The sequence below is a fragment of the Camelus dromedarius genome, chromosome 16 (genome assembly GCF_036321535.1).
Source record: "Camelus dromedarius isolate mCamDro1 chromosome 16, mCamDro1.pat, whole genome shotgun sequence".
Taxonomy (NCBI): domain Eukaryota; kingdom Metazoa; phylum Chordata; class Mammalia; order Artiodactyla; family Camelidae; genus Camelus; species Camelus dromedarius.
Window position 1 is genome coordinate 29,332,378 of NC_087451.1, and position 22,023 is coordinate 29,354,400.

A 22,023-nucleotide genomic window follows, 5' to 3' on the forward strand; every position below is an offset into this window, starting at 1 on the left:
CCAGCTGGGCAGGAAGCTGGCATCCTTGGTCCCTCCCGCTGCCCCGGGCCCTCCTGCTCCTGCTCTGCTCTGGAGGGAGGCAGCTTCCACGTGAAGACACCGGGGTCACTCTTGTTGCCACACAGGGTCTGCGGGATCTCAGGTGTCTATGTCCTCACTCCGCCTCTGGGTTTCTCTTTTCTCCCTCGAATGCCGGCTTTCTCTGGTTATCTTCTTCCATGGCCTGGAAACATCACAAAGTCGGCCGTAAGCATTCACGCGTTTGGTTTGGATGAGAGTTGGGGGTGGGGTCACCTGGGCTTGAGTCCACCCTTGGCCTCTTGCCAGTGGTGTGGCCTTGGCCGAGACGTGCCCTCAGCCTTGGTTTCCTCAACCGTGAAGCAGGGGCAATGGCAGAGCCTCTTGGTTGTGTGGGATCAGTGAGACTTGCAGGTGAAGCATTCAGCACCTCTTCCTTGCGCTTAGGAAGCATGTAGTGGATGGCAGTGGTACAGATCAGTTTCACTGTCAAAATGCCCGTCTAAACCCCATGGGTCGTTCAAGCGATCCAGCGCTGGTCACATCCTCAAGTGCACTTCGTCCCGGACGCTGCACCTCCCTGGTGTTCTGGCTGTGCCTGTGTCTCTGTCTGGGGGCTCCCAGGAGCAGACTCCGAGATAAGTGGTCAAGGCCGGTGGTGATGGGGAGGAAGGGACGTGGGGAGGGGGCCAGGGAGAGAAGCGGCCCGTGGCCTCCAGGGCAGCTGGGGCCTATCCCGCTGGGACTCTGGGTGCCGGCGTGAACGTGCCCCCTAGGGCTCTCCCACCATGGGGAGGGATCTGGGGTATGTGTACACCCACCTCTGCCATTCCTTCTCGAGGCTGCTCAGAGGGTGTGATTCCCGGACTCCAGGTCTCCGGGCCCTGGCAGGCGCTGGCAGTTCTTTGCAGGGACACAGCTGTGCCCTCCCCACAATGTCTAGATCTCAGCCTGGGGGTGAGGGAGGGGGATCCCCTTCCTCGGGGGCTCTTCCTGCTCAGACGCAGAAGTAATGGTGGACCCTCATACCTGCTTTTCTCATATTTCTGGAGTTCTCTTTACCTTTCACTAGCCAATCCCCTTTATCTCAGATCCCTGTAACAGTTCATCATTCTTTATATTAAGCATCCCCTATAATTTTGAGGCAAAATGGAGGTGTGGTTTTTGCCTCCTGAGTGGACACTGATTGATAAAGAATTGGTACTGGGAGAGGCCCCAGGCAGTAGGCCATTTGGGCACTGAAATGTTGAGGGAGAGGAGACAGGGCAGGGCCCGGGCAGTGTCTTCTGCAGACCCTCAGCTGCAGTGGTGCTGGTGGCGAAGCCGACAGCTGATGATACAGAGCCCTTTGGTGGTGCCCCCCCAGGATGGCTTTGGGGTGCCTCTCCGCCCACCCTGGTCTCAGAGCCGGAGCTGTGGGGACGCTGAGCAGCAGCTTCCCGCCAGGGGGCCCTTCACCTGCCAGGCACTGGCCTTCAGTAGGCAAAGCTGGCACCTCCCCAAGAACGATGTCCTGTGGCAAGTGGCCAGCTTTGTCACCAGGGAATGAATCTGTCTAACCTAACCTAACCTCCTTGAATCTAGCCTGATCCCCACGTGCACATACATGTGACGTACGGTGCTGGTGTCGCATGGTACCTGTGGTTGGCTGAACGGTGGGTTCCCAAATCCCTAGAACTTGGGAGTTTCACTTTACGTGGCAAGGAGGGACAGACTGTGATTAAGTTAAGGATCCTGTGATGGGGAGGTGACCCTCCAGTATCCAGGTGGGCCCCAGATGAACCCCAGACGTCCTTACAAGAGGAGGGCAGAGAGAGATTTCACACAAACAGAAGGAAGGCCATGTGACGAAAGAGACAGAGACCGAGTGGTGTGGCCACAAGGCAAGGAGTGCTTGGGGCCACCGGAAGCTGGAAGAGGCAGACGAAGGAGCCCCCCAGAGCCCCTGATGGGAGTGCAGCCCTGCTGCACCTTGACTTCAGCCCCGTGAAGCTGCCTTCGGACTTCTGGCTTCTGGGAGAGGATAGACTTCTTCCTTTGAGCCACCCATTAATGGCAGCAGAGACTCAACCCCGTGTCATAACAAAACACACCACCTTGGTAGGAGGCGGGCCGCGTGAGATTGGAGGGGCTCCTCTCCGTGGCTGTCCTCTGGCTTGGCAAGGGAGAAGCTTGGTTTCTAAATCTGTGCTGTTAGTAGATGACTCTGTTACGGATGGTTCCCTCTCATTTCCTCCTCTGCCACCTTCCAGTTGGGAAACATGTTGTGTCATAAAAGCTTTGGTGAATGAGTACTTAACATGCAGGCAGCCCCTGGGGGGGGGGGCTGACCTCCCTCAGACCCCAGTCCTAGGAGCTCTGTCGGGGGAGGGTCTCAGGAGCTCAAGAAGAGAGGTCTGGGCACCCCACCCCATGCGTCCTCTTTCACTAAGATGGGTGCTCATGACAGGGGCTGCTGGATTCTAGCTCTCGATGAAGGGTTTTATGCCCTGTCCTGGCCCGGGAGCCCCTGTTGACCCCACCGTACCCCTCTGGATCCCACAGGGCCAGCGCCTTCCTTCAGAGAGCTTGTGTTCTGACAGCTGGCCGTGGAGGAGTTTGTGGGAGTCAGGCTGAGGCCGGTCCTTCCTGCTGGTCAGCCCCCAGGACCGGGCAACCCTGCTCCCTCTCATCTGATTGTCTTGGTCTACCACTGCAAACCCAGTGGGTCCCACTTCTCCTCAGCTGCGGGGCTGCAGGAGGAAGCCCGGCCAGTGTGGCAGCCACGGCCGCACTGGCTGTCGGGCACAGAAGTGTGGCCAGGTGGGCTGAGCTGCCGTGTACATGGAAAATGCACACGGAACTCAAAGCCTCAGTGCAGGACAAAGGAGCTAGAATCTCACAGTTCATTTTTATATGGATGTTGAAATGATACTATATTGAATAGACTGTGTTAAATTGAAAAATCATAAAAATTACTTTCACTTGTTCCTTTTAATTGTTTTTATGTATGGCTACTAGAGAATGTCAAATTATAAAGGAAGTTCACACAGTGTTTCTGTTGGACCACACAGCTCCGGAGGCTGCCAGAGGCTCGCACTGCCCTACGTCTGCTTGTAGCAAAGGGGCACCGGTGGAATTGTACACGTGGAGTCAGACAGTATTTGTCCTCTCGTGACTGGCTTATTTCACTCAGCGTGATGTCCTCAAGGTTCAGCTGTGTTACAGCAGGTGTCAGAAGAGAGTTTAATGTTTTAAAAGCCCTTCCAGGTAGCGAGTCTCACTCCATTCTCCCCATCCTGTGCGAAGGTTACATTAGCCCCATTGTGCAGATGAAGGCACTGAGGCTTACCGGCAAGGCTCACTGGGACGTGCCTGGTGGTCACGTGGCTTGTGAATGGGGGCGATGACATGGGTTTTCTGACCTCCCTCCGTCTCTGTCCACTTCACCCTCGTCAGGGGACACTGGCATGTCCACAGCTTTACCGACACACCCCACCCACTGTTTTAATGGTAACTGTCACAAAAGTGGGAAATAAAATCAGTTCTGGAAGGAAGCCTTCTTTCTCTCAGTGTCCCTCTGTTTCCCTCTCCCCTCCCTTGAGATGAGGCAGGGTGGTTTCTAAGAATAACTCCTCGTGATGGGACAGGTCAGTTTATAAATACTGTATAACCTGAGATGATGGGTCCAATTTGAAGCCTGTTGACAGTGAGGCTTTGAAGGATGGGCTCCAGGCGGGGTGTGTGCATGCGCCTGGAATACAAATCAATAATTTATAAGGAGAAGGGCACGTTATGCAAATTCAAGGTATTGGCATTGTGTCTGCGACAGTTAAATGCTAGGATTCCGTGGAGGGAGGGGCTGAGCTGGGGCGAATCCTCAGCCCCTGGGCTCTCACGGGTTCACACTCGTGGGTGGGCATGAGGATGACCAGGAGAGGTCGGCAAGGGAGGTGACAGGGAAGCAAGAGAGGGCTGTCCCCAGGGGGTCCAGTTTCCTGGCCCTTGGACGTCCCCATTCCTTGGTAGCTGGGAGGGTTCCCAAGCGCGTCAGATACCCCGTCTCTCCGGCCAGAGAGTCTCTGGTGTCGGCGCGCTGTGGCGCCCAGGCCCCTCCGCCTCGGGGTGGGGTCGCGGCGCGGGGCGGCCGGAGCCGCCCACCGACCCGGCCGGCCTGTCTTCACCGCGGCTCGCGCGGCCGAGGGGTGCCGCTTACCGACCTCGTTACTCTCGTGCGTTTCGCCGCTTGGAGGAAGGTAATACCTTTCAGGTTTGACCCAATTTTACTTTTTGTTGTCATAACAGTGGCAAATCGCCCTTCGGCCCCCCCGCAGCGGGCCTGAAGGGGAAGTGACTAACGCAGGCGAGCCGCGTGGAGCCCCTGGCGCGCGGGCGGGCGGCCGCCGCACGCCCTCCGCCACGGCCCTCGTCTCCGCTGGGCAGCAATCCCCATGACAAATCATTCTTCCCCAGCACCCGAGAGCCCAGCTCCCTGGGGATTCTGAAAATTGCATTACCTCGACTTCAAAGTAGACAGACAGACAGACAGACAGACAAATCCCCAGCACTGGGCTCTGCCGCTCCAGGCCGTGGACAGCCTGGCTGAACTCTCTCGGTGGTCACGCCTCGGCTGGGGCTGTGAGCTGCGCTGTCGCTCCCCGTTTCCAGTGGGGAAGCGGGGTCGTCGGCAGGGAATCGAGGCGTCACATGATCTGCCTGCAGAAGTCTTTCCTTCTCTGGCTTTGTAGGAGCGACGTCACTACAAGTTACACAGCGTCTGACACAGACAGAGGGAGAAGGGGAGAGGGAAACGGAAGGGGAAAAGTTGTATCCGTTAGCGGTTGCTGCCCTGCAAACTACCTCCAAAGTCAGTTGCTTCAAACAAGAATTCTTCCTCTTCATTGCTCACCAGTCCCTGGGTCCACTGGGGGGTCGGCTGACCTTGGCTGGGCTCCTCTGTGGGTCTGCAGATGGATTCAGTGGCCCTGCTCCAGGCTGGGCGGAGCTGGGGCAGCCCTGCTTTCTGTGTCTTTTATCCCCTCCTGGGACCAGGGGCCCAAGAGAACTGTGGAAACATAAGAGGCTTCTTCTGACTCAGGCTTGGAAATAGCTCGCCACCTCTTCTGGGACTCCCCCGGGGAGGCCGGCCTGGACGCCAGTCCCCGCTCCCAGCGTGCGGGGCGGCCTGGGCGGGTCTGGGGCTGGGACACCTCCTGTGCTGTCATGTTGCCCCCCTTCCTTCTCACTGCTAGGGAGGGGGCGAGCAGAGGGCAGACCGAGGCTGGGGGTGATGGCATGCTGGCGGCGGTGGCCCTCCTGTCACTGCTGGTGGTAGTCCCCTGGGGCGAGTGTGGGACACCTGCAGAATCATTACTCTGATTATTGCTTCTTCCCAGATGTATTGATCGGGCTCTGGCGAGCTGCAGGGACTTGAGACGGCGACTGTGACTTGCGATCTATTGTCAGTCCAGGAGGGGACTTTTTTTTTTAATTGAAAACTTGAGAGTAATTTACATAGTATGAAATGCACACATCTTCGGCCGAAGAGTGTTGACAAATGTACGAACCTGTGTAACGTCATGTAGGCTGAGACAGGGAACTTCCCCATCTCCCCAGGAAGTTCCTGATTCAGCAGAGGGGGCTGAAGTGCCGAGGGGGCTGATGTGTTGCAGGCAGGTGAACCCAGAGTTTAGGTCTGGCCTTGGCGGGACTCTCATGACAGCCACAGCCAGTGCAGGCCCAGGAGAGCCCAGCTCCTCTGAGATAATGGCCTGGCTGGGAGGGGGCCGCAAAGGGGCAGGTAGCCAGGAGAAGGGTCCTTGGCAGGAGACGGCCAGGCAAGGTCATCAGCTCGTCACCCTGCCTCCACGCGGTCACCCAGGAAGGCGCCCGCGTCCTGCTCTGTGGCCGGTGCTGTTCTCAAGAGCCCCTGACTTGTGGGGGCAGATGGGCCTTTGGCATTCAAGTGACAACCTTGTGAATACCCGAGACCTTACATGGGAGGCTCCGAGGTGGGCATCACTGTGCCCCCAGGCTGTCGAGAAAAGGGACATGTGACATCTTGCTCTGGTGGCATTTAATGCCATGTCCTGCCAAGAAACCCTTCTGGGCGCTGTTTCTGCCGCAAATCCCTCTTGCTGTGTCTGCCCCGTTCGCCTCCTGTGCCCAGGGGAGGTGGGGTGGCCGAGAACCGGTGCCCATGCCAGGACCAGGGCAGCTTTCTCCTGGTGGCCGAATTATCCCACAGCAGGGCGCTCGGGGAGTTCTCAGAATGTTTGTGCAAAGGACATATGGTGACAGTAGCTAGGGATATATTTATTTTAAAGCATGTCACCATTTTAAGTTATTTCTCTGATGCATTCACTGTGTCCTGGGAGGGAGGACATTGCTCTGTGGACAGACACGCTGCCTCCTAGCTTCCCTAACAGAGGGAGCATTTAAAAAACCTTCCAGGAGACAGAGTCAGGCTCAGGCAAAACCCCGGACCTCTGAGTGCACAACAGAATGGAGGTCTTGGGGCCAGATCCAGGGACCCCAGGGACCCTGGGTCCGGAAGGGGCCTCACGGGAGGCAGTCATTCTGGTTCCTGCAACTCGACGCCAAGGAATGAGTCTTCATCCAGGCCTGCTGGCTTTTTATGACCCAGAGGCCACAGCACCCACTCAGAAGTCCCCAGCACCCCTCTCACTGGCGCCCTGAAGCGCCGGTCCCTACAGGCACTGAAGTGTCCTCCTTGGGGAGAAGGGACCCCAGGAGTCCCCCTTCAGCACTCTCCATCCTCTCCACTTCCCAAAAGTTAAAATCCTGTTAGGGTCTTGGCCCCCTCCACGTGTGATGTAAAGCCAGTCTCAGAGAGAAGATGTCAGCGGTTCGACATCAAAATCCTATGACCAGATGCCCTGTTTCTGCCACGCAGATGCCGGATGGCGCCGAGGAAGGTGGGAGAGAGCTCCTCCTGATCGCAGCCTGTGCTGCACCGTCGGCCGGGCCAGCTGCGCGGGGCTGAGCAGCTGTGGTCAAGGACCCCCTGCTCCCCCCGCAAGGCCTCTCCCCTCCCCCACACCCCCCTCTCTCCCATCCCCCCGGCCCCCCTCCTCTACTCCTTCTGACCTGACTTCCTCTGTCCCCTCCCCCGAGTCTGCACCCCCTCCTCCAATGCGCCCATCTCCAGATGTCTCAGCCCCCTGTGTCCCACCCACGTCTCCTTGCGCCCTGTGCCAGCGCCCTGTGCCAGCCCCCTGTATCCTCTCCCCTTCCCACAGCTCCATCCCCTGTCCCGCCTCTACACCTCCCTTTGCCCCTGCATCCCCCAGCCCAGGGTCGCAGAGCTGGAGGCCAGTGCTTTTCATCAGAACTAGGGAGAGGGGCAGGCACAGGGGTGAGCCTGGAGCCGGCCATGTCTGCCCCACCTCTCAGGCCGTCTGTCCACAGAGCAGCCTCTGCGATTTGGGGCGGGGTGGGGGGGTGGGCCGGCCCATTCCCCACGGCTTGCCCTCGCGCTGCTTCCCTGGGCGCTGCCCACAGTCCATGCCCAGTAAAGGGTCAAAGCCCCCTCCTCACACCCCTCCCCTTTCTCCTGCCCTCTGTCGTATCTTGCAGGCCAGGGACACCAGCTCAGGGATGCCCTTCTGGGGCACGTTAGCTTGGGTGGTCAGGGAAGCCCTCTCATCAGAGCATGATGTCCACGTGAGGACGAGACGAGACGGAGCTGGCAGCCTTACATGGAGGCAGCGAGTCTCACCTGGGCGGGTGGGGTCGCCCGGCTCCCTTGGAGTCCAGTCCTGCTGGACCTCTTTGAAGCATCTGATGCCCTCCTTCCGTGACTGCTCCTTCCTTGGGCTTTTGCGGTATTTTGCAGTCTCGCCTCCCCTCTCTTTGGGGGCCCTCCCTGTTCCTCCTTTCTCTCCCACCAGCTCCTGGAGCGTCCCAGGTGTGCCCTCTCAGCACCTGTTCTGTACTCCCCTCCTGTCTTCTAACTTGGTGTTCCTTTTTTGTTTTTAATTGAAGTATAGTTGATTTACAATGTTGTGTCAGTTTCTGGTGTACAAAATGGTGATTCAGTTGTACATATATATTCTTTTTCATACTCTTTTTATTATAGGTTATTATGAGCAATTGAATCTCGTTCCCTGTGCTAGACAGTAGGGCCTTGTGTATCTCTTTTATATGCAGTAGTGTCCATCTGCTAATCCCAAACACCTAATTTATTCCTCCTCCCCCTTCCCCTTTGGTAACTCCCTTGGTGTTCTTATCCATGCCCATGGCTTCAGCCACCATTTATACATATATTTTTGTAATCCCTGGGTTAATTTTCTATTGCTCTGTAATAGATCACACCAAAACGTAGTGGCTTCCAGCAGAATCATTTATTAGTTCACAGTTTCTGGGATTCAGGAATCTCTGGATGGCTGAGCTGGGTGCTTGTAACTCAGGGTCTTTCGTGAGGTTGGTTGCAGCAGCATGTTGGCTGTTGGTGGGAGGCCTCAGTTCCTCGTATGTGGATCTCTCCGTGTGGTGCTTGGGCGTCCTCATGACACGGCAGCCTGGTCCCCCAGAGTCAGAGAATGAGGTGGAGCTGTGATGTTTCTTATGACCTGATCTCAGAATTGACCACCACCTCTGCCGTGTTCCAGTGGGTATGCAGACCAGGTCCGGCCTGAGGTTGGGTGGTGGCTGCACAAGGGGACAAGAGGTGAGGATCATAGGGACCGTCTTCCAGGCAGGCTGCCACGATCCCCAGCGCAGACAAGACTGTCTCCTAAGTCTTAGGTCCTAGCGTCCAACCATCTGCCGTATATCCCCCCAGACGTACCAGGGGTCTCTGAACACATGTCCAAATCTGAACTCAACTCCACAAGCCTAGAAAAATTGTATTACCTAATTGTCAATATGTGTGAAAGTGTAAAGAATAACGTACAAACTACATTATCCACCCAGCTGCGGCCCCCTCGCTGTAGCCCCCCCGAGTCTGGTCCATCCCACTCGTTTCCATCTGCTCTTTCTCAGATCTGTTTCGCACTCGATCCCGGGCGGCAGCCTCCTGGTTAGGATTCCCGCTTGGTTTTCACCCGCTCCGTCCTGTGCACACTGGCGTGAGAGCCGGCCTCCGAAGATCTGCATCGTTTCCTGCTTGCAGCTCTTCAGGCGGCCTTTTCACATCCTTGGCATGACGTTCAAGGTGCTTCATGATCTGGCTCCCGACTCACTGGCCAGCGCCATCTTCCCACACCGCCTGCTCCATCGTTTGCGTTCCCCGGAGGACATCTCGCCCGCGCCTCCTTGTGTCGCTCTGTACTGCTGCCCCCCCCCCCCCCCCCGCCTCCAGTCTTTGACTCACTCCCAGGTCCGCACCTCCTCCGGGAAGCCAGGGCAGCCGCCGAGGTGAGTGAGCGCCCTCAGCCCGTCTCTCTCACTGGCACTGCGTTCCTTCCGTCAGTCACTCAGACACGTTGGCTCAGCACCTGCTATGTTCTATGTGCTGGGAATGTGGTGCTGAGCAAAACTAAGGTCTGCCCTATGCAGCTGCCAGCCTGTGCGAGCCCTCCCTCACCCCTGCTGGGCTTTTTAGGGCACGTGTCGGCTCTCCCTCTACACCGCAAGCCCCCTGGGGACACGTCGGCATGGTGTCTCTTATCTGCGTCCCCAGCATCTGGCATAGGAGGGACTTGATGAACGTTCAGTGCAGGAACGGTGCTTTCTGGAAGGGCCAGAGCTCAGGAACGAAATGGCCCGAAGTCCCCTGAGTGTCTGGAGCAGGCCTAGTTAACCATTCCGGGGTCTCGGTAGCTGGGCTGGGGTCCTCTTGTGTTTGGGAAACACTTCTGGTTTGGGGCCCGGAGCCCCTCGGTCACTGCTCCCAGCCTCGTGTCAGGGGTTCCGAGCTCTCAGCGTTGAGTCTGGCTGTCACTCGGGTCACACAGCCTCCAGCCGTTCCTCCAGAAACCGCTTCCCCGACCTTGGGGGAAATTGCTTCCCAAATGACACCCCTCCATTTCACAAGCTTGAAACACAGCGCCCGAGGACGCATAAGTTACACGCGGCCCTTCCCGCTCCCGTTGCGTATGCTGAATAATGTAACATTTCAACAATACCTAAAGGTACGCTATTATTAAAACACGCTGGTATTAAAAAAGGAGACACAGCAGTGGCCCAGCCACAGTGAAACCGTCACAGGCCCCACTACATGCCAGAGCAATAAAACCCAAATTAGTTTCGCCGGAGACAAGCTTCACAAGGCGGGGGCGGGGGGGGGGGCGGTCAGGAGCGAGGCTGGTTCCACCAGAGTGGTTTAAACCCGGGAGGGGGAGATTCGTTTATTCGGAGTCTTGCATGTTCCCTGTAGCCTTTTCCCCAGAAATAAGCTGCTTCGTGTTCTTGTCTTTGCTAAAGAAACAGTGAGTTCTGCCTTCCTAGCTTGAGTCCCATTTTAAGCTCTGGTTTTGGTGATTAGCTCACGTTTGGCGGGGAAAGCAGAGACTGAGAAGGAATCGGGGTGATGAGAAATTGAGGGGAACATGGCCAGCATCCCTGAAAGATTTCTCGAGAGGGATTAAAGAGAGAAGATGGCAGAAGGGACGCTGGCCCATGGGGAGCTTGGGGAGCTGGTTTCAGAGAAAGACGAGGAAGGAAGACGGTGTCTTGCTGAACTGAAAGTAAGCGAGTTAACAGGACTCCACGTCCTAATGAATGGGTCGCGTTAGTACGATAAACAGCTCTGTTTCATTGGGATGTTTTGATGGTTTCCAAAAACGAACATCGAATCCCTGCCATTACTTGGAGTGCCCCACCCCCATTTTATTGAGCTATAATTGACGTATGACTCTGTATTAGTTTAAGATGTACGACATAATAATTTGATATTTGTGTTCACTGCAAAATGATCACCATAATTAGTGAACATCCAGAACCTCATCTAGTTTTTTTTTTTTTCTCGTGATGAGAACGTTTGAATTCTGCTCTTAGCAGCTTTGGAGGGAATACCATAGCGCGCTGTTAGCTGCCGTCGCCGCGCTGCGCATACGCTCCAGGGTGTGTTTGTCTTACAGCTGGAACTTTGTACCTCTAATCACCTTCACCGTTACCCCCGCCCCCACCTCTGGCAGCCACCAGTCTGTTCTGTTTCTAGGCAAATCTATGTCATAGCTCTGAGTCTCTTTTACTTTCTGCCAGGCAGAACTGGAAGACTTAACAAGCTCCCCCCACCACCACCTGCAATGAAACGCAGCAGAAAAGGTGTGGTTTGGGGAGAAGGGCCCATTTCTCAGACGGGCACGCCAAGTCCCCTGGGATTTGTGCAGATGCCATTTCTGGAGCCCCTTCGGGAAGCCACACGAGAATGCAGGCCTGTCTCCGGCAATATCAGTATCGTCACTCAAAACAAACAAAATCCCCAAAACTTGATTTCTGAAGATCTGAGGGTCCTTTGGGAATGCCTTTGTCATAAGTAATAGGGTCCCCCATGCTCCATCCCACCCCAGCCCCTCAGGCAGCTCAGACCGGGTCACACAGCACGTACGTGATGGGGCTGGCGGGTAACGTGCTCAAAGCTCTTCCCGCCACTTCTTCGGGTGACCTGGACTTTATAAAGGACTATTGTCGTCCCCAGGCTGTCCTTGGGCCCTGAAGTCCAGGTGTGCCTTTCTTTTGGAGATTTGGAAACAAATTCAGAAGTTCTGCTGGGCTGTTGGGCCTCTCTCTGCGCGAGAAGCTGTGCGTGTGAGGGGTCTAGGGTGGGCTCTGTGTGCTGGCTTTGCTGTGTAGAACGTGAAGGTCATTCTGCCTCTGGGAGTCCGAGACCGTCCCATGGACAGACCCAAGTTAATGACAGCTAATTCCACGTGTTGGTTTGCAGGCTGGCTCAGAATTTTAATGAGAGGTGCCACCCCGCTGCATGCTGCTTACCCGGACGGATGTGCCTTCGTCTTCCTCCTCCTCACTGTTCGCTTAACTCATGTTGGCTGAACACCTACTGTGTGCAGCCCCGGGCCAGGTGCTGGGAGCACAGTGGTGAGCAGAGACCAACACAGGGCTGCCCTCCAGGGACTAAGTCCAGACCTGTCTCGATGGTGTTGATGGTGATGGTGGTGACTCAGCCAGGCTCTCCCCCCTCACCCCTCCCTCCCTCCCCCTTCCCTCTGCCTCCTCCCTCCTCCAGTACCTTCACCCCCTCACTCCCTGCCCCAACCTTGGACCAGCACCTCTGCTCAGCCCCTCAGGACAGAGTCCAGCCCTGCAGTGGGCGGAGGACAGGGGTCCTCAGAGATGGACGGAGGGGCCGACGGCCCAGTCCTGGGCGGGGCTGGAGGCTGCGGACCTACCTCTGAGGAGGGCTGGAGTTTGGGGTGGCCGGAGGACCTGTCATCCATGCCAGTCTGTTCTAGAAGGAACTTCCACTGGGGCCTGTGCCCTTTTCCGTGCTGGTTTATATTTTTTGCAGAAGACACTTTCTAGAAATGCAAGTGTTTATTTTTCCATCTTCTCTCCCCAGTGGCAAATATCTAACAGGAGGCCTTTTGGGGCTGGAGCTTCAAAGGCAGCCTCTTACCCCGTGGGGAGCAGAGCTGGACTGGGCTGGCCCAGCAGCCTCCGTGAGTGGTCAGACGGGCCTTGGGCCTGGAAGGCCGATGTGGGGGAGCAGGCAGTGCGAACGCACACGTCCTTCTCTGAGACGGAGCCCTCCCTCCTGCCCAGGCTCCCTGCCCTCGCCTTTGGCAGGACCACACCTGGCACTTCCCAGATCCAGGGCCTCCTCCGGTATCACATGTACAGCCTTCCTGGGAAACTTAAGCCTTCTCAACCCCCAAATTATTTTGCGGGCCCCCACCACTAATGCCAGTGGGGTGGATCCTGAAGAAGCAAATAGAGGGGGCAGTTAACCCTTGTGCCCCAGGGACCCTTGGGTTCGCAGTGGGTGTGGGATGGGGCCTCGGCGTCCTGCCCTCTCCCTGCAGTGGGCAGAGCCAGGAGGCCTCTGGATTCCAGCAGCAGTTGGAGGCTCCTGCCTGCCTCCTGTGCACCCCATGCTCTGGCAGAGGCTGGACCACGGGTTCCTGGCACTGAGCTTAGCACACGGTGGGGAGCAAGAAATGTGATTCCGAGAAGGAGGAAGATGCAGCTCGCTCCTGCGACCTATCCTGCCCTTCTGTCCCACAGTCCAGAGTCCGGGAGGCAGGCTGTGGCCTCCACCCTGGGCCCGGCCCTGGGCAGGCTTGGATCCTCTGCCCTTGGCTTTCTCCCTTATCAGCCAGCCAACCTTGGGGGCCTCATGACTTCACAGCTCAGCCTTTTGCCTCCCACCCAGTTTGGCTCCAAGGCAGGGTAGGACCAGTCCCTTCCCTTGGCAGCCCGGGAGCCCTGCGGTCCCCAAAACTGCGGGCTTGACCTCTGCGCTGTGGGTGATGGAATGGTGTTGCCTGCTGTGGAGGGAGGGAAGATGCGCCACCGAGATCAGGGACAAGCTCTTAGATAATCTCCCATTCAGCTTGGGTGGAGGAAAACAAACGAACGGGGCTGTGGGGAGGGACCCTCCCGCCCCAGAGTTGTTCTGGTCGGTGCGCGCAGCAGGACTCGCCCGAGGTCAGGGCTGCACGACCCACCTCGTCCGGAACTTGGTCTCTGCAGTCCTCAGAGGCCCCGAGTTCCCAACTCCGGGCAAGCGTCTCAGGCCAACTGTGCATCACCCAGCAAAGTGTAACTGGTCTCGAGGTGGGCGCGCAGGGCGGAGTCGGGGCACTGGGTGCGCGAACAGCTTGGCTGTGCGTGGAGGATGTGAAGGCGTTTGCCCACGTTTGAGGCTTTGAGGATTGCACACAGCGGACTGGGTGCTGGGGACGGGAGGAGTCTGGGGGCACCTCTAGGGTTCTTGCGCTGCCTCCTCCCCCATCTCTGTGGCCTTTGTCACTTTCCTTTCCGGTGTAGGTACCAGGGGCGAAGTGCCTGGCTGGCGGCATCCACAGCCCCAGGTTGCTCCTGTTCCGATAGGTCTTGTGGAAATGAACCCCAGCCTTGCCTTCTGTGCTGGCTGCCGAGACTCGAGCATTTAGCTCTGAGAAGCAGGCCTGCCTGCCTTCCAGCCCCACCAGCTGGGGTCACTGCCTGGAGCCGCTTCCACCTGGGCTCCCTCCACTTCCACCTGAGCCCCTCTTCCCACCCCAGCCCCTCCCCTGCCACCCGTCTCATTGCATTTAGCCCACTGACCTGGGAGAGTCTGAGGACACCCTGGCTTCTTCCCCTGAAGAGTGGCCGTGTGGAGCTCGGGGCCGCTCCCAGCCTCCCTGCCCCCAGCTCCTGGCTCTGCGTGGCACCGGTGGTCATTGGAAAGGCAGTTGTGCCTCGGCATTTTTGTGTGGTTGGCAGCCCTCTGTGAGGTTGGCCCTGCCGTTTGGGACGGGGCAGGGCGCCGTTAAGTAACCAGATTTTAGGAAGACGGAGAAACTGGTAGTTTTTTCTTTCTTTTTTCTTTTGTTAAAGCTCCGTTGTGAGATTTCTGGGGACACGCTAATGGAAGCCTTTCCCTTGCAGGGGGAGGGCAGCGCTCAACCCTTCCCCGGCCAACACGATCTCCCAACCCTACCCCAAAGCCTGTCTCTCCAGGCTGCTCGGAATGGGTTTCCTAAGTGCTGTTTGTATCCTGTCCGCCTGATGGCACACACACTGGGTGGAATAAATTAAGCAAAGACAAGACTTCCCAGGCCCAGATGCTTCCTACCCCCTACAAAACCCAGTCAGCTCCTATCTCTCTCCTGGGAGTTCCCGCTCTAAAGACTGATGACTGGACACGAGTCTAAGGAGACCTGAGAGTGTGAAACAGGAGGATTAAAGTGGAGGTGCAGTCCGTCATGCCTTCACTTACCCACCCAGCAGATGCTGAGTGAGCTCCAGCTCTGTGCCAGGCACACCCTGGGCGCTGGAGATGGGGCACTGAGTAAAACAGCTCACGCGTCTGCCCTCAGGACGCTGGTATGCCGGGGAGGGGAGGGGCAAAGAAAGGTCGCAGGAAACCAGTGCATCTATGTGACAGCAGAGTTGATAATTTCTGGGAAAATTCACAGGGAAATGGAGGAGGGAATGCCCAGGGGACGGTGGTTATTTTGTTCCCCGATGGCCTGACTGGAAAAGTGTCATGTAACAGAGTCCCTCGTTGGGGGCGGTGGGAAACCCCCAGTTAGGCAGGGAGTGCAGACCACGTCACAGCTGGTGCAAAGGCATGATGCTTGAGTGTGGAGGGACAGCCAGGAGGCCCGGGGACTGCAGGGCTGGGGGCTCCCGGGCAGGGCATGGTCAGAGGACGGGCAAGTGGAGCAGCAGGAGGCCAGACTGCCGAGGTCCCTTGGGTAAAGGACGATTTACCATGAAGTTTCGCACCCACTGGCCCCTGCATCTTTCTTTTGCGTCCACCGTCTTGCCTAATTTTTTTAGAAAGCCCCCAAATCATGTAAGCGTCAGAGTCCCCAAACTTGGGTTGCAGGCTGTTGTAGCAAATCTGGGTGTTTCTCCGAGTGACGCAGGATATCATTGGAGAGATGTGTCAGGAGAGTGACATCACCTAAGGAATCTGTTAGAAAGGAAGGGACAGGGAGTTGCTGGAGTGGTGGCAGCGGTGGTCCGGAATCTGAACTGGGTGAGGCGGGAAGTGAGAGCAGGAGGGGGCGTGAGACGCGGCAGGGTGGGACCAGCACCGGGGGGTCAGAGAGCTGCAGGGGTCAGGGCTTCACAGCAGGAGGCCTGGGCGGACGCTGAGGACGCTGCACCCAGGCACCCAGGCAGCTGTTGGGTCCTAATGGTTTGTTTTCCACAAGGTTCCCCGTGTTCCCCTGGGACGTGATCCGTGGTGGCCTTGAAGCTGCCCTGTCTTCTCTTGTTTATTAACACCGACACTTGTTTTATATCCAAAAAGGATATTTGTTTCAAAGGCATTTAAATGTTTTTCTTTTCTTCTCCTTCAGGTAGAAAATCTGTGTCTGAGAGCCTGAAGCTTTTCGAGCTGAATCTCGCCCTTCCCTGGTAACCCTCCACCCCAAGGAAGGTCCAGAAAGAACCCCAGGGGGGCCTCCCTGCTACCGCTAAAGCAGAGCCCCCCCTTCCACTACCAGGTAAGGCCGCCGCCTGCCCCCAACACCCTTCCTTGGAGTTTGCATTTGTGGAAAAACATCTTAGTGTGGCAATTTTATTTTGCACAAGAGAATTGCAGGGACCTTCTGTTGGCTCCGGTTTGCAGATTGAAGTGTCTTTTGTGGCTTCAGGGAGCGGGACGGGGAGAGTCACCAGAGCCCCGGTACCGCCGCGGGTGGGATTTTGTACGGAGCGGCTGCTGAAAGCCATCAGCCTGGCTGTGCGATTGTTATCCCAGGAAGGAGGGTGGACAGGATGTAGTGTCCACTGTCTGGTGTCAGCGCGAAATGCCATAAGGCCAAGGTTGGGGCCTGACTTTTCCCCTGCACAGTTCCGTGTCCTGCTGCCACATCCCCTGTAGCCCTGTGATCACCCCATTCCCCCTCCAGTGGCACAAGCTGCCCGGAGTTACTGGCAGATCCCACTGTCTCTGGGGGCCGCTTCCCCTTCTGACCACCTGGCTGCAAACTTGAGGGTTCCTACGACCCCCTCAGTTTTGACAGTTTGCTAGAGTGACTTGCAGAACCCCAGAAAGAGCTACACTTAGGATTACGGTTTTATTTCAGAGGGTGCACATGGAAGAGGTCTGGGAGGGTCCTCCTGGACAGACTGGAGCTTCATGCTCTTCTGTAGAGTTAGGACGGCTTGCCCTGCCAGCACAGCCGGGGAGGGAGGGAGGTCAGAGCGGGGCAAGGAGGCCGCTGCTTGTCCCGGGGTGGGAGGGGGCGGCTGTGTGATGGACCCAGGATGAAGAAGGCAGAGGGTCTGGGGGTATGCCGGAGATGAGAATTTTAGACAACACGTCTTCTACACTGAAATCACACTGTCGCCCCACTTCCTAAGCCATTGGCGGCCCCTTAGAGAGCCCAGCAAGGAAGACCGTGTGCCCCCAACTGCCCTGGGATGGAGGTGCAAGGCCACGTGGCCATCCAGAGGTCCCCACCCCCCAGGACTTTCTGAAGCTGCCTCTCCGGGGCTCCCACAGCTTTGCTGTGAAACCAGAGTTGGGGCTCCGTCCCCACTTCCTCTTTACCGCCGTGTGCACTGAGATAGCAGCTTTGCCAGCTCTCTGAAGCGACCTCACTGGACACACAGTTTGGGGCTGACCTCAGTGCAGTCCTAGTGACCCCGAGGTTCATGCTCTGTCTCCTGAATCTTGGGCTCCTGGCTCTAAGCAAGTGTATGTGACTCTATCCCTGCGGGAAGGGCAGCAGAGCGTCTGCATCCTGCAGGCAGGGGACTGTGGATTGTCTCCCTGACTCCTCGGAAGATATTTCTCCTTGCTGCCTCCTTGAAGGAGGGTGCAGGGCCCAGCCTCGCCTTTCTGTGGGTCTGAGAACCAGCATTCTCCTAAGAAGGTAAATCATTGGTGTCATCGAAGTGGAAAGCACCAGACTGACTGGTCCGGGTGGCGGCTCTGGTATTCAGAGGTCAGTGGGGTCGTGTGTAAGCTCCTTTGGGCCCAGGGCTGTTTCTGGGTGCACACGCCTCTTCCAGCCCCTTGTAGCTTCCGAAGGCATGTCTGAAGTTGTGAAACAGGGAGTGAGCATCAAGGGTCTTCTCCTTTCCAGTGGGGTGAAGTCCGGGGGGAGAAGCATCAGAGGGAAGACCCTCATGTCCCGTTCGCCCTGGGCAGCATGAAGCCTGCAGAGGGAGCCGGGCTCCATGTGTCACCTTCTGATCCCCTTCAGGCGGGTGGCAGGTCTCTGAAGGGAGCGGGCCAGGCACAGGGATCACCGTCAGGTGTGCAGGTGCCCTCGCGCCCTGCGGCGGTGCCTCGCTCCCGATGGCATCCAGGTGCAGGCTTCAGAGGGAGCTGCCAACCCACCCCCTGGGCACCCCTGAGAGCTGAGGTCTGGAAAGAAAGCGAGGGAGAGGCAGCAGGCATCCCATCGGCTTCCCGCTCTCAGAGGCCCCATCGCCCTGACTTGATCATGCGCAGTGGGAGCAGGCACTTTGGGGAAGAGCCCGCCTTGGGGATGGAGGTTTGGGGGATGGCAGCTGGGGGAGGTGAGGAGCCAATACAGGAGCGCAGGGAATTTCTGCACGTGTGTGTCTTCTACGCCCGCTCGCAGTGGAAGGTCGCCCAGAGGAAGTGCTCCCTGGGGCGCTCCGGGATCAGGGAGGGAGAAACTGCAGGGAAGAGCCTGCAGGAACCTCTGCCCCCTTGAGTGAGGCCGGTCTACTCCCTGTGGCATGCGGGCCTGTCTGGTGCAGCTCCCCGGCACCGCAGACGTGTCCTTCGTGGGGCCCAGGGCTCAGGTGGGGGCAGGAAGGGGTCAGAGGAGGGCGTGGGAGGAAGCCGTCTCCTCCCAGCTGTCGCCCCATCGCTGGCTCCCTTTCTCTGCCTCGGAAAGGGTGCCATAAATTAGATCCCATTCTGAGGCTGATCCTTTAAATATGGATTTGATTTGGATTTTACTGTGTAGTAAATTCTGAGTCCTTATTAAAAACATGGGCTGAAATTAATCTGCTGCAAAATGAGATTTGTCTCTCGTGTGCAGTGGCTGGGGCCGGGGGCAGAGGTGCCTCAGGTCAACAGGGAGGGGACCCGCCTGCCCGTGTCAGGAACAGAAACTCCCCGTCAACGTCACCGGCCCCTGTCCCCAGCCCTCCCCTTCCTCTCCGCCCTCTGTCACCACTCTCATCGGCCAGCCTGAATCCTCCCAACCACAGTGCTGTGGGGCAGGGTCACGCAGCCGAAGCAGAGAGCACAGCTGGCTGTTCCTTTTCCAGATGTTTTTTGGGGGTGGGGGAGCACCTCTGATTTGGAGCCGACTGATGAACAAAGTCTTCTGCTCTGACCTCTGGCCCCTCAGAGGGGAGAAGGGGAAGTCTGCACCAAGGTTTACTCCTCCTGCTCATGAAGAACGGGTTTGGGCTGGGCCAACGGCACTTTTTCAAGTGCAGGGGACAGCGTGTGGCCAAAGCAGGGGCCGCTGCACATGGTGGGGCGGGCGTGAGCGCCCTGGGGCTGGCACACTCTGGGCGGCTGCCCCCCCCCCCCCAGCATGAGACCCCCTCTGTCTGCCCGGCCCCCGCCCTGGGGGAGGGGACCCCTGGGCAGCAACACGCGACTTCCCATAAATCACTCCCGGATGAGCTCGCTTCCTGCACCATCCATCACACTCATCTCTTGTCTGCTTGTTTTTAAAAGCTGTTAAACTGGAATCCGTCACATGGCACCCTCGGGGGGCCAAGCCGCGGCAAAGCTGCCCGCATCAGCAGTATTAATGCACATGGAGCTTTCTAGAGCATCGAGGTGAATGTCTCCCCGTGGTGGGGAGAGGGAGAGCGTGACTTTATCTAGTTCCACCAGAAGCTAATGGGATGTTTCTCTGACACGTGCAGTTAGTACGTTCCTGCCACGCGTGAGGGAGCCCCGGTGGCTGCTGGGTAGGACAGGTGACGCCCACCCGGACCGTGAGGCTGGTGAGCCGCCCTTCTTGCAGGGGTGTCTTCTTCTCATGCCTGATAATTTTATTTCGAAGACCTCAGCTTGAGACAGCTTTTGGGAAGGTGGGTCCTTCTGGAAGCACCTGTGGTTGCTCCTCTATTGCTAAAGGAATTTGGAAAAGAAGATTTGGGAGGGCGCTGAGGTCAGCTCTGCTCCCCGCCTCTGGACATTACTGCTGGAGCAAGTTCTGGGGGGTGCCCCCGAGGAAGGGGGAGACCCTGGAACCTTTTTCATGTTCTCTCTCTCTCTCTCCCCCCGCACCCCCTCCCCTAATTGAGTGAGGAAGGCCTGGCCCCTGCTTCACTGTGGCTGGAATCTTCCAGGCTTTTTAACCCCCACTAATTGACTGGCGCCAGATTTGCCTCCAAGAACCCTTCTGTCTGTCCCAGACAGATGTCACAAACCTCGGTGGCACTGGTGATATTTTGTCCCATCTGCTTTTGGCTTCTTTGCTATCCTTTTCTTTGCCTCGTATTTCTTCGTTGCAGTATGAAACTGCTTGTTGGCAGTTTCTTAAAAAAAAATCGGAGAACAGACTAGTATTTTTTGTGGGTGACCTTTGAGCTGTGGGAGTGAGCAGCCGGGAGCTGTCCCCGCCCCCCCCCCCCCGCACTGGGGCTGTCCAATTAGAGCCCGTTAGCCACTCAGTGTGTTAAAGCATTAAGAACAATTAAGGGTGAGAAGGGTTTCCAGATGTAGCTTCAGCTCTGGGGCTGGAAGGGAAGCACTGCTGGCTGGTCCCCAGATGGAAACAGTCGGAGAAGGAGTGGCAGGAATCAGCAGCCGTCTCATCGGAGCCCAGGGCGTTGGGATGGGGAGCCTGTCGGTGGGAGGGCTCCATATTCAGATGCTCCGTGGAAGGGTCCTGGGGCTGCGTGAAGGACCACAGAATGGGGGCCTTAAAACAAGAGAGATTTATTCTCGCACGTCTCTGGGGGCTGGAGGTCTGCCACTGAGGCGTCAGTGGGGCCCTGTTCTCTCTCCAGATTCCGTGGTCGCCGGCTGTCCTCGGCGACCTTGGGTTCCAGTCTCTGCCTCCGTCACCAGTGGCTTCTCCTCTCTGTGTCTGTCTGTGCCTGTGTCTTCACACCGCAGGCCCCTCTGCGCACGTACGTGTGTCCGAGTTTCCCTCACCTTATACAGACCCCGGCCGTGGGTCAGGCCCGACTCCAGCAGGGCGTCGTCTTGACTTGAGTCATCTGCAAAGACCCGAGGTCCAAATAAGGTCACACTCACAGGTGCTGGGGGCCAGGATTTCAACATCTCCTTCTGGGGACACAGTTCTACCTACTGTATCCTCCAGGGACCCTCAGTGGGGGGAGGGGAGCCCAGATAACACGAACTCTACATGCCCCCTGCCCAGGAGAAGTGCTACTGTTGGTCATTTTGAAGCCAGTTAGGAGGTGAAGGCTGGAACACCTGGAGCTGTGAGAGGGGCTTCTTGAAAACCCCCACCTGCAGGTCGTAGGTCCTCCGTCATCCAAGATGCGGCAGTGCTCTGCGTGCTGACTGCCTGGGGTCCTTTCTATGTTGCCCACTTCCCACCAGCCCACTGCAGACATGGGTCTTGAGAGCAAACTAAGCATTGAGAAGCCAGACCCCAAATCAAAACCTAAGTGTAAACAGTTTGTGCCGTTCGTCGTGGGAGCTGTTCCAGAGCTGGGCCAGCAAGGGTCTCCCTGCGGGGCTGTGGGGCCCGAGGGATGGGAGTGGAAGGGTAAGTCAGAGAGGGGCCTGGGGAGGGGAGGGAGGGAGGTCTTGGGGGAGGGAGGTGGTCGGGCACATGGCAGGTTAGAAATGAGGAGGCTCTCAAGGCCGAGGGGTCCGGTGGTTACAAGAGGATGAAATGATCGAGGTGTGACTCCCGAGCTGGGGGAGGCGGGAGAGGCCGACAGAGGAAGGAGCGTAGGTACTGGGGGACAGGGGGGAGCTGAGGCCGGACACGGCCTGCTTCCGGCTGCACTGCCGTCTATGGATACAGAAGTCCACTGGGGGTGGGTGGCCCCCGGGAGAACGCCCTCCCCGGTCCTTGTCGTGTGTGCACGGTCCGTCCCCCGGAAGGTGGTGGGCCATCGCCATCCGGGCCGTGTCGTCTAGGCCAAGCTGTAGGTGATTGTCACCGTCAACAGCAGCCGGCGGATGGGTGGAGGAAGGGAGGGACGAGCTTCATGCTGAAGCATGTTGTGTTGATACACGTGTGCAAGTGTCACACGCAGTCCTGGTACCGAACTTGGGACTTAGGGATGTCCTAGGCAGAGGGCGTGAGCAGGTTCTATGTGGGTTTGTACAAATCCACTGATTCTAGATTCAAAATGGGTTCTTTTCAAGGGGCCACGGGGGTGCTTGAGCCAGCCTCACCCAGAGCTGGCTGGTCCCGCTGCTGTCTGGGCGCCTGGCGGGGCCCCTGGATCTGATACCACGGAACCTTCACTTTGTTCTTCTTCGTCGTTGTGCAGGCT

The 22,023-nt window shown here is 57.5% G+C and overlaps 1 protein-coding gene across 2 annotated transcripts in view; it reads left to right on the plus strand.

Annotated features, from left to right (window-relative positions):
* The window catches only part of RBFOX3 (RNA binding fox-1 homolog 3), a 393,881-nt gene that overhangs the window by 89,457 nt on the left and 282,401 nt on the right, over positions 1-22,023 (plus strand). For both annotated transcript variants that reach the window (XM_064495431.1, XM_064495432.1), the window contains one exon: positions 15,942-16,088. The gene's annotated coding sequence lies outside the window, so the exon portion shown is untranslated. The remainder of the gene's footprint in view (positions 1-15,941; positions 16,089-22,023) is intronic.